The following is a 10721-nucleotide window of genomic DNA, read 5'->3' as shown; positions in this document are numbered from 1 at the left end:
ATTGGCCCCCTTTCCAGTATTTAAAGCACCAGCAAAGCATATGACTTTCAAAGTAATGATTGGAGATTTTCACTGGGAACCCATGGTACTTGTGTTGACAGAGTTGTGTGCACAGTTTTCATCATGTACAACATGATATTTAATGGAGGATACTCCATTAATGACGGAGCCACTGGGAATTTACCAGACTATGCAGGAGACATTGGCAATCTGCTGTGGATTTGAGTTATTTTGAACCAGAGAGTAATCAAATCATTTTTGTTGTTGATAAGGGCTGTCATTATCACACATGGGGAAATGTGGAACCCAGCTGTCCCTGCCTGAAATTTCCCTCTACAGTGTCTCCTGTTTGTTCCAGACTCAAAGCCAGAGACTCCTGTGTTTCACAGGTGACATGGCAATTGCAGGCCAGGTGAGCTCATTGCATTTTTTTTCTTATAACCACACAGAGGGAGCCTCATCTCACCTCTATGGGCTCCATATAGAGACTCAGTTGGGTGAATGGGTGAGTACATACTTCTCAGCTCTGTCAGTGTTGGTGAGTGCTCCACAGGAAAGTGGGTTGGTAGATGTAGGAATATCTCAATGACACGGGGATAAAGGACTGTTCTCATAAGTTTACCCATGTTTCTTACAAAATCAAGAGTGAAATTTGTACATGGTTTCAGACACGAATTAGTTTCTTGTCCTATGAGGCTATGATGTAGCCAAGAGATCCAAGAGGACATTAATAGTTGCATAATTTTATATTAAATGAAAATTGCTTTTATCCTATTCATCTTTTTTCCTTTTTTGAGAATTATTCATCTATTTCAAAGGCATGGTTACAGAGAGAGATGAGACAAGTGAGAGAGCAAGGAAGGAAGAGAAGGAGGGAGGGAGAGAGGGAGAGAGAGAGAAGGATCCTCCACCCACTGGTTCAAACCCCAAGTGACTGCAACAGCCAGGGATAAGCTAGACAAAACCCAGGAGTCAGGAGCTTCTTACAGGTCACCCACATGTGCAGAGTGGCCTGTGTACTTGGGCCCTATTACAGTGATTTCCCAGGTACATTAGCAGGGAGTAGGATCAGAAGCACAGCAGTGGGGACTCCAACTGGCACCCATATGTGTTGCTGGTGTTTCAGGCATATTAACCTGCTGTGCCACAAAGTCAGCCCCATTTTGCTTCATTTTGATGGTACTTTCATCTCGTTTAATTCATTTCAATTATTTTTGTTGCATTTGATATGTTTTTATTTTGTTGACATTTTAATTTTTATATTTATTTCATTTCAGTTGATTTTTATCACCTTTTAATAGCTTTCATCACTTTCACTTACTATATGCAGAATGTGAAATTTTATGTTTTGAAAAATGTCAAGTCTGAGCTAATTCATAGGCTTCACTTCTGCTTTTAGTTTTTTTAAACTTAGCATTATGTTTAGATTTTTAAAGTGTTTTGGAGCTGTTTAAATTTTTTTAATTATAGCATTAGATTTTAAAACTTAAAAATAATTAAATATAGCAGGTCAATAAGAAGTTTATTTTTCTTCCATTATAATAATTGTCAGCGCAGGGATTTTTTGTTTTCTGTATATCATAGTACTCTCTGGAAATACAACCTAATGTTTATCATACAATTGTAAAGCTAATCATTATCTTAGTGCATTCACCATAAGTTAATAACTGTCCTGAGTTACATTCATATTAACACTTTTTCTATATAAATTCAAATTTATAACAATTTACTAATTTATAACATACTAATTTGTATTAGATTTGTTTTATGATCAAAGAAAAAAATATAAAATATAAAAAATATAAAAGAAATCTCAGGCTGGCGCCACGGCTCAATAGGCTCATCCTCTGCCTGCCGCGCCAGCACCCCAGATTCTAGTCCTGGTAGGGGTGCCAGATTTTGTTCCAGTCGCTGCTCTTCCAGTCCAGCTCTCTGCTATGGCCCGGGAGTGCAGTGGAGGATGGCCCAAGTGTTTGGGCCCTGCACCCACATGGGAGACCAGGAGGAAGCCCTTGGCTCCTGGCTTTGGATCAGCACAGTGTGCTAGCCACAGCGGCCATTGGAGGGTGAACCAACAGTAAAGGAAGACCTTTCTCTCTATCTATCTGTCTATCTCTCTCTTTCTCACTGTCCACTCTGCCTGTCAAAAAAAAACCTCTAATTTTAGTACTTTTTCTGTTTACATTTGAAGTTTCATTTTTTTATTTGATTTGGAATAGTGCCTACTTAATTTTAATTATTAAATCATCCCAAATTTCATAGCAGTGCATGGATTCAGCAGATGAGTTATGTGTCCTTAAATGAAAAACAGCATAGTGTATATTCAGTTAGAAAACAGGAATATGCTGTAGAGATTTGTTGCAGAGCCTAGTGACATTGTTAATGTGCTGTGTATTTCAATATTGCTAACAGAATAGGTTTTGTGTTCTCATCACAAAGAAGAAACAAGTAAATGACATCCAAATGTTAAGTATCACAGTTGAATCATTTTATGATGTTATTTGTTTTAAGCATCATGTAAATAAACATGCTTATTATTTATCATTTAAAATGTAAAAATGAAATGAAATGACAGAAAGTAAAGACAAATTAATAAATCTTATTCTGAAACCATAATGAACAAAAAGAAGCAAAATAATGGTGACAATATTTTATTCCTTGTTGATGAGCACCAAAATACCTCAAGAAACTTGATCTGTAGCCACCCCTGATTTCTCTATGTAGACACTGGAGATGATTCAGTCCACCTTAGTAGCCTTAAAGCATTTTCTACAGTTTGGGAGAGGAAACACTGAGAGGAACTATTGACCTCCACTGGCCAAAGGCAGGGAACTACAGGCACGGGAAGAGTAGGGTCTCCATTTCCTTCTAAATCCATTCCTTACACTGCTGACGTGACTCTCACCCTCTCCTGATTATGGTACACAGGGGAACTGTGGTAAAGCACCTTGAATCTATTAAGCAGAGGGAGTTATAGTTTGCACATGTCCTGTAAAATTCTAAGAGTGCCTTTGTGCTGTGGATGATTAGTCATAGATTTTACACAAATGTTTACATATGTGGTAAAATTGGTGAAGTATTGCTGATATGTAGTCTTAAACAATTTCCGTGAAGTAATGTTTTGTAATACAGATTATATAATTTTATCTAAGAAAAGTACAAAAATCTGTAATTAAATCCTTCCTCAATTTTAAATATCCCCTGAACATAAGATACTGATGTAAAGATGAGGATCATATGAGTTATTTTTCTCTAAAATGTCAAATATTTCTATCTAATAAGTCCTTCTTTTCAATGCACACCTCTTTGCTTCTAATCTCAGCTGATAGACTTTATGGTAAGTCTTTTGTTCCTATTATAGGTAGTGGCTTATTTCCCCTGCCATAATCCACAGCCATGTGTATATTTCAGGGCTTACAATATTGAGAAAAAGTAAAAATCAGTACAAAGACAATGAACTTGCTCTGTGCTTTCTGTCTTCTGAGAGTTTTCACAAGTTTCGCCTTTAGCCCCAGCGCTAACTGGTTATCACTTCTGATAGTAAATGCAGCAATGTGCATTCCCATTTGTATATTTGTAATAAACTAATTGGAATGAGCATTCTGTCACAGTCTGACCAGTCTGTATTTGACCTCTATGAATTTGAGCACCATATGTGCCCACTATTGTCTGCTTTTGATGGATCCTTAGAGGCTCTGATGGGTGTGGCCAGAGAGCTCTGGTTCTACAGGGTTAAGGGTGTGCCAAAGGTGATTCACCCTGATTGTTCTCTTGCTTGCTCTCGCGCTCGCTCTCTCTCTCTCTTTTTTTTTTTTTTTTTTTTTTGACTCAGTTGGGAAGAAATTCCACACAGGTGAGTGGAATTGAGAGTAGTTGATGTATGAAATCTGGCCCCTGTGGGTATTCGTTTGCTTACCAGAGTCAGGTTTTTCTGCTTGGCTAGAGAGACATCCGCTTTACATATGCAAAATAGCGCGCACCGCTTTACTTACATAAAATGGTGCCTGCCCTTTGTCTTGCTCAGCTTTGTAAGGTAAGTGGAGAGAGAGGCTAAATGTCCGTGCAGGTTCCCCTTATTCTCTCCTCCAGCCAGCCTGGTGAACTTTCCCCAATGGGGTTTCAGGCCTCATTCTCTGCAGGCTTTTTCTGCCTTTCCCCGCCAATGTCTCAGGTTACGGAGAGGTTTTTAGCTCACCTCCCTTCCAGCACTGGCATGCAGACTTTGCGGCTCCGGCGGGTCCGGTGGGTCTGGCGGGTCCGGCAGGTCCGGCGGGTCCAGTGGCCCTGGTGGCTCCCGCGGCTCAGCTTCCACACGGTGGGCAACCTTGCTCTCCCCTTAGGTCCTCCAAGTCACAGCCACTAGATCCGGAAGAGTTTCCTCTGCAGTTTTTCCCTAATCCTTTTCCTGAGTCTACCGTAACTCCACTTTTATTAAACTATCTTTTCCCGGACTGTCAGTGTGTGCCCTCACTATTCCGCCATCTTGGCTCCGCCTCTCTGTGGTATCCGAAATTTACATGAATTCTGCAATGCAATGAAATTCTGAATACAATTTTAGATATTTATAAATGATTTTTTTTGATAGGCAGAGTGGATAGTGAAAAAGAGAGACAGAGAGAAAGGTCTTCCTTTGCCGTTGGTTCACCCTCCAATGGCCGCCATGGCTGGCGCGCTGCGGCCGGCGCACCTCACTGATCCGAAGGCAGGAGCCAGGTACTTATCCTGGTCTCCCGTGGGGTGCAGGGCCCAAGCACTTGGGCCATCCTCCACTGCACTCCCTGGCCATAGCAGAGAGCTGGCCTGGAAGAGGGGCAACCGGGACAGAATCCGGTGCCCCGACCGGGACTACAACCCGGTGTGCTGGCGCCGCAAGGGGGAGGATTAGCCTAGTGAGCCGCGGCGCTGTCCCATATTTATAAATGATTTTAATGGATTTACAGCTGATAATTGTTTACATTTTAAAATTTAATATCCAAATAAGTGTTTTATTCATGTTCATTCTAGTTGTCATATGACTCTCTTGTATTTTATATTTGATTGTCTCTCTGCAATGTAATCTGTCAGCTCAGTCTTCCAGTTCATTAATCCTCACATTTCCTGTGTTTACTTCAATGTATAAACTGTATAATTATATTTTTCAAATGCTTGCAGTGCTTTTATTTTTTCCAAATATCACTAATCAATTGTCTTCTTATTTCTCATTCCCATTATATTTTGGTTCTTCCATTTTTCACTTTAAACTTATTCAAATATTTAAAATATAATTCAAATATCTAATTTCTGTAAACCTTCATTCTTCTAGCTAATTTATTTGTAAACTCATCATTTTGAATTTGGTTCCCATTGTTACTGGGAAACTCTCTAGTTGCACATTTCCTTGTTTATTGTAGTTATTCAGAGGGAAGCCTGTGCAGAACTCACACAGGTTTGAGGCTCAAATGGTCAGCTGGCATGCTGAGTGCAGCACTTGTGTCTCATATTGATTTCTCCTTTTCATCCAGATACTGAAATATTTTGGATCCAGGGAAATTCATATGGAGACACAGGAGACCTCAAATAGCTAAAGCAATCTTGTACAACAAAAACAAAGCCGGAGGCATCACAAGACCAGATTTCAGGACATACTACAGGGCAGTTGTTATCAAAACAGCATGGTACTGGTACAGAAACAGATGGATAGACCAATGGAACAGAATAGAAACACCAGAAATCAACCCAAACATCTACAGCCAACTCATATTTGATCAAGGATACAAAACCAATCCCTGGAGTAAGGACAGTCTATTCAATAAATGGTGCTGGGAAAATTGGATTTCCACATGCAGAATCATGAAGCAAGACCCCTACCTTACACCTTACACAAAAATACACTCAACATGGATTAAATACTTAAATCTACGACCTGACACCATCAAATTACTAGAGAGCATTGGAAAAACCCTGTAAGATATAGGTACCAGCAATGACTTCTTAAAAAAACACCCCAGAAGCACAGGCAGTCAAAGCCAAAATTAACATTTAGGATTGCATGAAATTGAGAAGTTTCTGTACTGCAAAAGAAACAGTCAGGAAAGTGAAGAGGGAACCGACAGAATGGGAAAATATATTTGCAAACTATACAACTGATAAAGGGTTGATAACCAGAATCTACAAAGAAATCAAGAAACTCCACAACATTTAAACAAACAACCCACTTAAAAGATGGACCAAGGACCTCAATAGACATTTTTCAAAAGAGGAAATCCAAATGGCCAACAGGCACATGAAAACATGTTCAAGATCACTAGCAATCAGGGAAATGCAAATCAAAACCACAATGAGGTTCCACCTCACCCCGGTTAGAATGGCTCACATTCAGAAATCTACCAACAATAGATGCTGGCGAGGATGTGGGGAAAAAGGGACACTAACCCACTGTTGGTGGGAATGCAAACTGTTCAAGCCACTATGGAAGTCAGTCTGGAGATTCCTCAGAAACCTGAAGATAACCCTACCATTCAACCCAGCCATCCCACTCCTTGGGATTTACCCAAAGGAAATGAAATTGGCAAACAAAAAAGCTATCTGCACCTTAATGTTTATTGCAGCTCAACTCACAATAGCTAAGACCTGGAACCAACCTAAATGCCCATCAACAGTAGACTGGATAAAGAAATTATGGGGCATGTACTCTATAGAATACTATACAGCAGTCAAAAACAACGAAAATGAAACCCGGTCATTTGCAACAAGATGGAGGAATTTGGAAAACATCATGCTGAGTGAACTAAGCCAGTCCCAAAGGGACAAATATCATATGTTCTCCCTGATCGGTGACAACTAACTGAGCACCAAAGGGGAAACCTGTTGAAGTAAAATGGACACTGTGAGAAACAGCGACTTGATCAGCTCTTGTACTGATGGTTGATGTACAATGTAATACTTTATCCATTTTACTATTTTTTTTGTTCTAGTACCATTGGTTGAACTCTGTAATTAACACACAATTATTCTTAGGTGTTTAAATTTTAACTGAAAAGTGATCCTCATTAGGAATTTGGAAAGCATTATGCTGAGTGAAATAAGCCAGTTCCAAAGGGACAAATACCATATGTTCTCCCTGATCGGTGACAACTAACTGAGCATCAAAAAGAAAACCTGTTAAAGTGAAATGAACACTATGAGAAATGGTGACTTGATCAGTCACAATTGATCATAATGATAGGACTAAGAACCAAAGGGATCCCATAAACAAGACTAGTGTCTGCAAATACTAGCTGATAGAATAAAAAAGGAAGAGAACAATCCAACATGGGAAGTGAGATACACAGCAGACCCATAGAATGTCAGATGTCCTAAACAACACTCTGGCCTCAGAATCAGCCCTTAAGGCATGCAGATCCATCTGAAAGCCCATGAGAGTATTTCAGGGATGGAAAGCCAAGACACTCTGGCAAAAAAAAAAAAAAAAACTAAATGAAAGATCTCCACGAGTGAGATCCCAGTGGAAAGAACGGGTCATCAAAGAAGGAGGTACCTTTCTCTGAAGGGAGGAGAGAACTTCCACTTTGACCATGCCCTTGTCTAAATATGATCAGAGTCTGTCAACTCAGGGGGCTTCTATAGCCTTGGCAACTCATGACAAGAGCCTAGGGTGATTACTGATGCCATAAACAAGAGTGTCAATTTGTTAAGTCAACAACAGGAGTCACTGTGCACTTACTCCTCATGTAGGATTTCTGTCCTTAATGTGCTATATATTGAGATTTAATGCTATAACTAGTACTTAAACAGTTTTTTTCACTTTATGTTTCTGTGTGGGAGCAAACTGTTGAAATCTTTACTTACTGCATGCTAAACTGAACTTCTGTATATAAAGAGAATTGAAAATGATTCTTGATGTGAATGGAAGGGGAGAGGGAGTGGGAAAGGGGAGGGTTGCACTTATTAGGGACGTTACAGGGAGGAAGCCATTGTAATCCATAACTGTACTTTGGAAATTTATATTCATTAAATAAAAGTTAAAACATATAAATTTCCAAAGTACAAATTTTGAATTATAGCAGCTTTCCCCCCCATAACCTCCCTCCCACCTGCAACCATCCCTTCTCCCACTCCCTCTCCCATCTCATTCTTCATCAAGATTCATTTTGAATTATCTTTATATACAGAAGATCAACTTAATATATAATAAGTAAAGATTTCAACAGCCTACACCCACAAAGACACACAAAGTATAGAGTACTGTTTGAGTAGTAGTTTTACCATTAATTCACATAATACAACACATGAAGGACAGAGGTCCTACATGGGGAGCAGGTGCACAGTGACTTCCGTTGTTGATTTAACAATTGACACTCTTATTTATGATGTCAGTAATCACCCAAGGCTCTTGTCATGAGCTGCCAAGGCTAAGGAAGCCTCTTGAGTTCCCCAACTCCGATCTTGTTTAGATAAGGCCATTTCAAATTGGAAGTTCTCTCCTCCCTTCAGAGAAAGGTACTGCCTTCTTTGATGGCCCATTCTTCCCACTAAGATCTCACTCACAGAGATCTTTAGACCATTTTTCCCCCACAATGTCTTGGCTTTCCATGCCTGTGAAACTGTCATGGGCTTTTTAGCCAGATCCGAATGTCTTAAGGGCTGATTCTGAGGCCAGAGTGCTGGTTAGGGCATTTGCCATTCTATAAGTCTGCTGTGTATCCTGCTTCGCATGTAGGATCATTCTCTCCTTTTTAATTCTATCAATTATTTGCAGACACTGGTCTTATTTATGTAATCCCTTTGACAATCCTATCTTTTTGATCAATTATGAATTTAAACTGATCCTTTTAACAAATATGATGGCATTGGTACATGCCACCTTGATGGGGTTGAATTGGAATCCCCTGGCACGTTTCTAGCTCTACCATTAGGGGTAAGTCCGAGTGAGCATGTGCCGAACTGTATATCTCCTCCCTCTCTCATTCCCACTCTTATATTTAACAGGGATCACTTTTCAGTTAAATTTAAACAACTAATAATAATTGTGTGTTAATTAAAGAGTTCAGCCAATGGTATTAAGTAGAACAAAAAAAGCATGAAAAGAACTAAAATAGTAAGTTGTTCCTCGACAGTCAGGGCAAGGGCTGATCAAGTCATTGTTTCTCATAGTGTCCATTTCACTTCAACAGGTTTCCTTTTAGGTGCTCAGTTAGTTGTCACTGATCAGGGAGAACATATGATATTTGTCCCTTTGGGACTGGCTTATTTCACTCAGCATGATGTTTCCCAGATACCTCCATTTTGTTGCTAATGACCGGATTTCATTGTTTTTTACTGCTGTATCATATTCTATGGAGTACATATCCCATAATTGCTTTATCCAGTCTTCTGTTGATGGGCATTTAAGTTGGTTCCATGTCTTAGCTATTGTGAGTTGAGCTGCAATAAACATTAAGGTGCAGACAGCTCTTTTATTTGCCAATGTTATTTTTTCTGGTTAAATTTCCAAGGCGTGGGATGGTTGGGTTGTATGGTAGGGCTATATTCAGGTTTCTTCACAATCTGTAATACTTTAATTAGTAGTTCTACTATCATTTCAAAATTAATAGGATATAGGATTTGTAGATTTATGCTTTCATTATATTATGGGATACAAAACCTTGAAATTGTCAAAATTATTTGATTGCATTTGGAAATTATATTTGCTCTCTGTTTACTGATTAAAATGCTGTTCATGTGTACATTTTACTAACTTGTCCATATTTCTTATAAAATATTTAACATTCATTACAATCATATTGATTATACCCAAATTTATTGATTTTTCATAGTTTTAATATTGCCTATTATGATTTAAATATAGTAATTTATCTTTTTTCCATGAATCTTCCTCTTAGATATTTTGAAATGTTGTTAACACTTCTATGCTCATTTATTTAGTTGAAAGGCAGAGTGTCACAAAGAATGAGAGTAGAAGACAAAAACCCAGAGAGAGAGAGAAAGAAAGAGGGAGGGAGAGATCTCCAACCACTGTTTCATTTCTACTGCTTTTCCCAGGATGAAGCTAGCCATTACCATGTCACGTAGCCATAACCTACTGTCTTCCAGGAAGCACAGTAACAGAAGCTGGAATCAAAAGCAGAGCAGGGACTCAAATCCAGATATTGTGAAATATGGTATGAGTTTCAAGTGGCATTTTAAATGCTGCACCAAATATACCAAATATATTTATTGTATATTTGAGGAGAGAGGAGAGAGGAGAGAGAGAGAGAGAGAGAGAGAGAGAGAGAGAGAGAGATTGAGAGATTCTCATCTGGTATTGAAGGGATATAACAGGAAAGTTGTGGAAAAGGCACAGACATGACATAAATGTTATTTCAATGGTTAAGTATGCAGAGAGAGCAGAAGCCTTTAAGAATTACAAGTACACAAGAACTATGTGGCTAATCTGACCAGCCAATAAAAATGGAGGTAAATGATATTAACAATATGAACATATCAAGACTACACTGCTGGGCCAGCACTGTGGTGTAGTGTGTGAAACTGCCACTTGCATTGCTAGCATCCCATAGGGCACTGGTTTGAGTTGCTGCTGGCTGCTCTACTTCCAATCCAGCTCCCTGCTAATGTACCTGGGAAATTGGCAGAGAATGGTCCAAGTCCTTGGGCCACTGCTCCCACCTGGGGGACCTGGAAGAAGCTCCAGACTTCCGGCTTAAGATTGGCTCAGCTGCAGCTGTTCAGGCCATTTGGGGAGT

The sequence above is a fragment of the Oryctolagus cuniculus genome, chromosome 19 (assembly GCF_051225735.1).
Source record: "Oryctolagus cuniculus isolate XC-2025 breed Fujian yellow rabbit chromosome 19, ASM5122573v1, whole genome shotgun sequence".
Taxonomy (NCBI): Eukaryota; Metazoa; Chordata; class Mammalia; order Lagomorpha; family Leporidae; genus Oryctolagus; species Oryctolagus cuniculus.
This window is presented reverse-complemented; position numbering follows the sequence as displayed.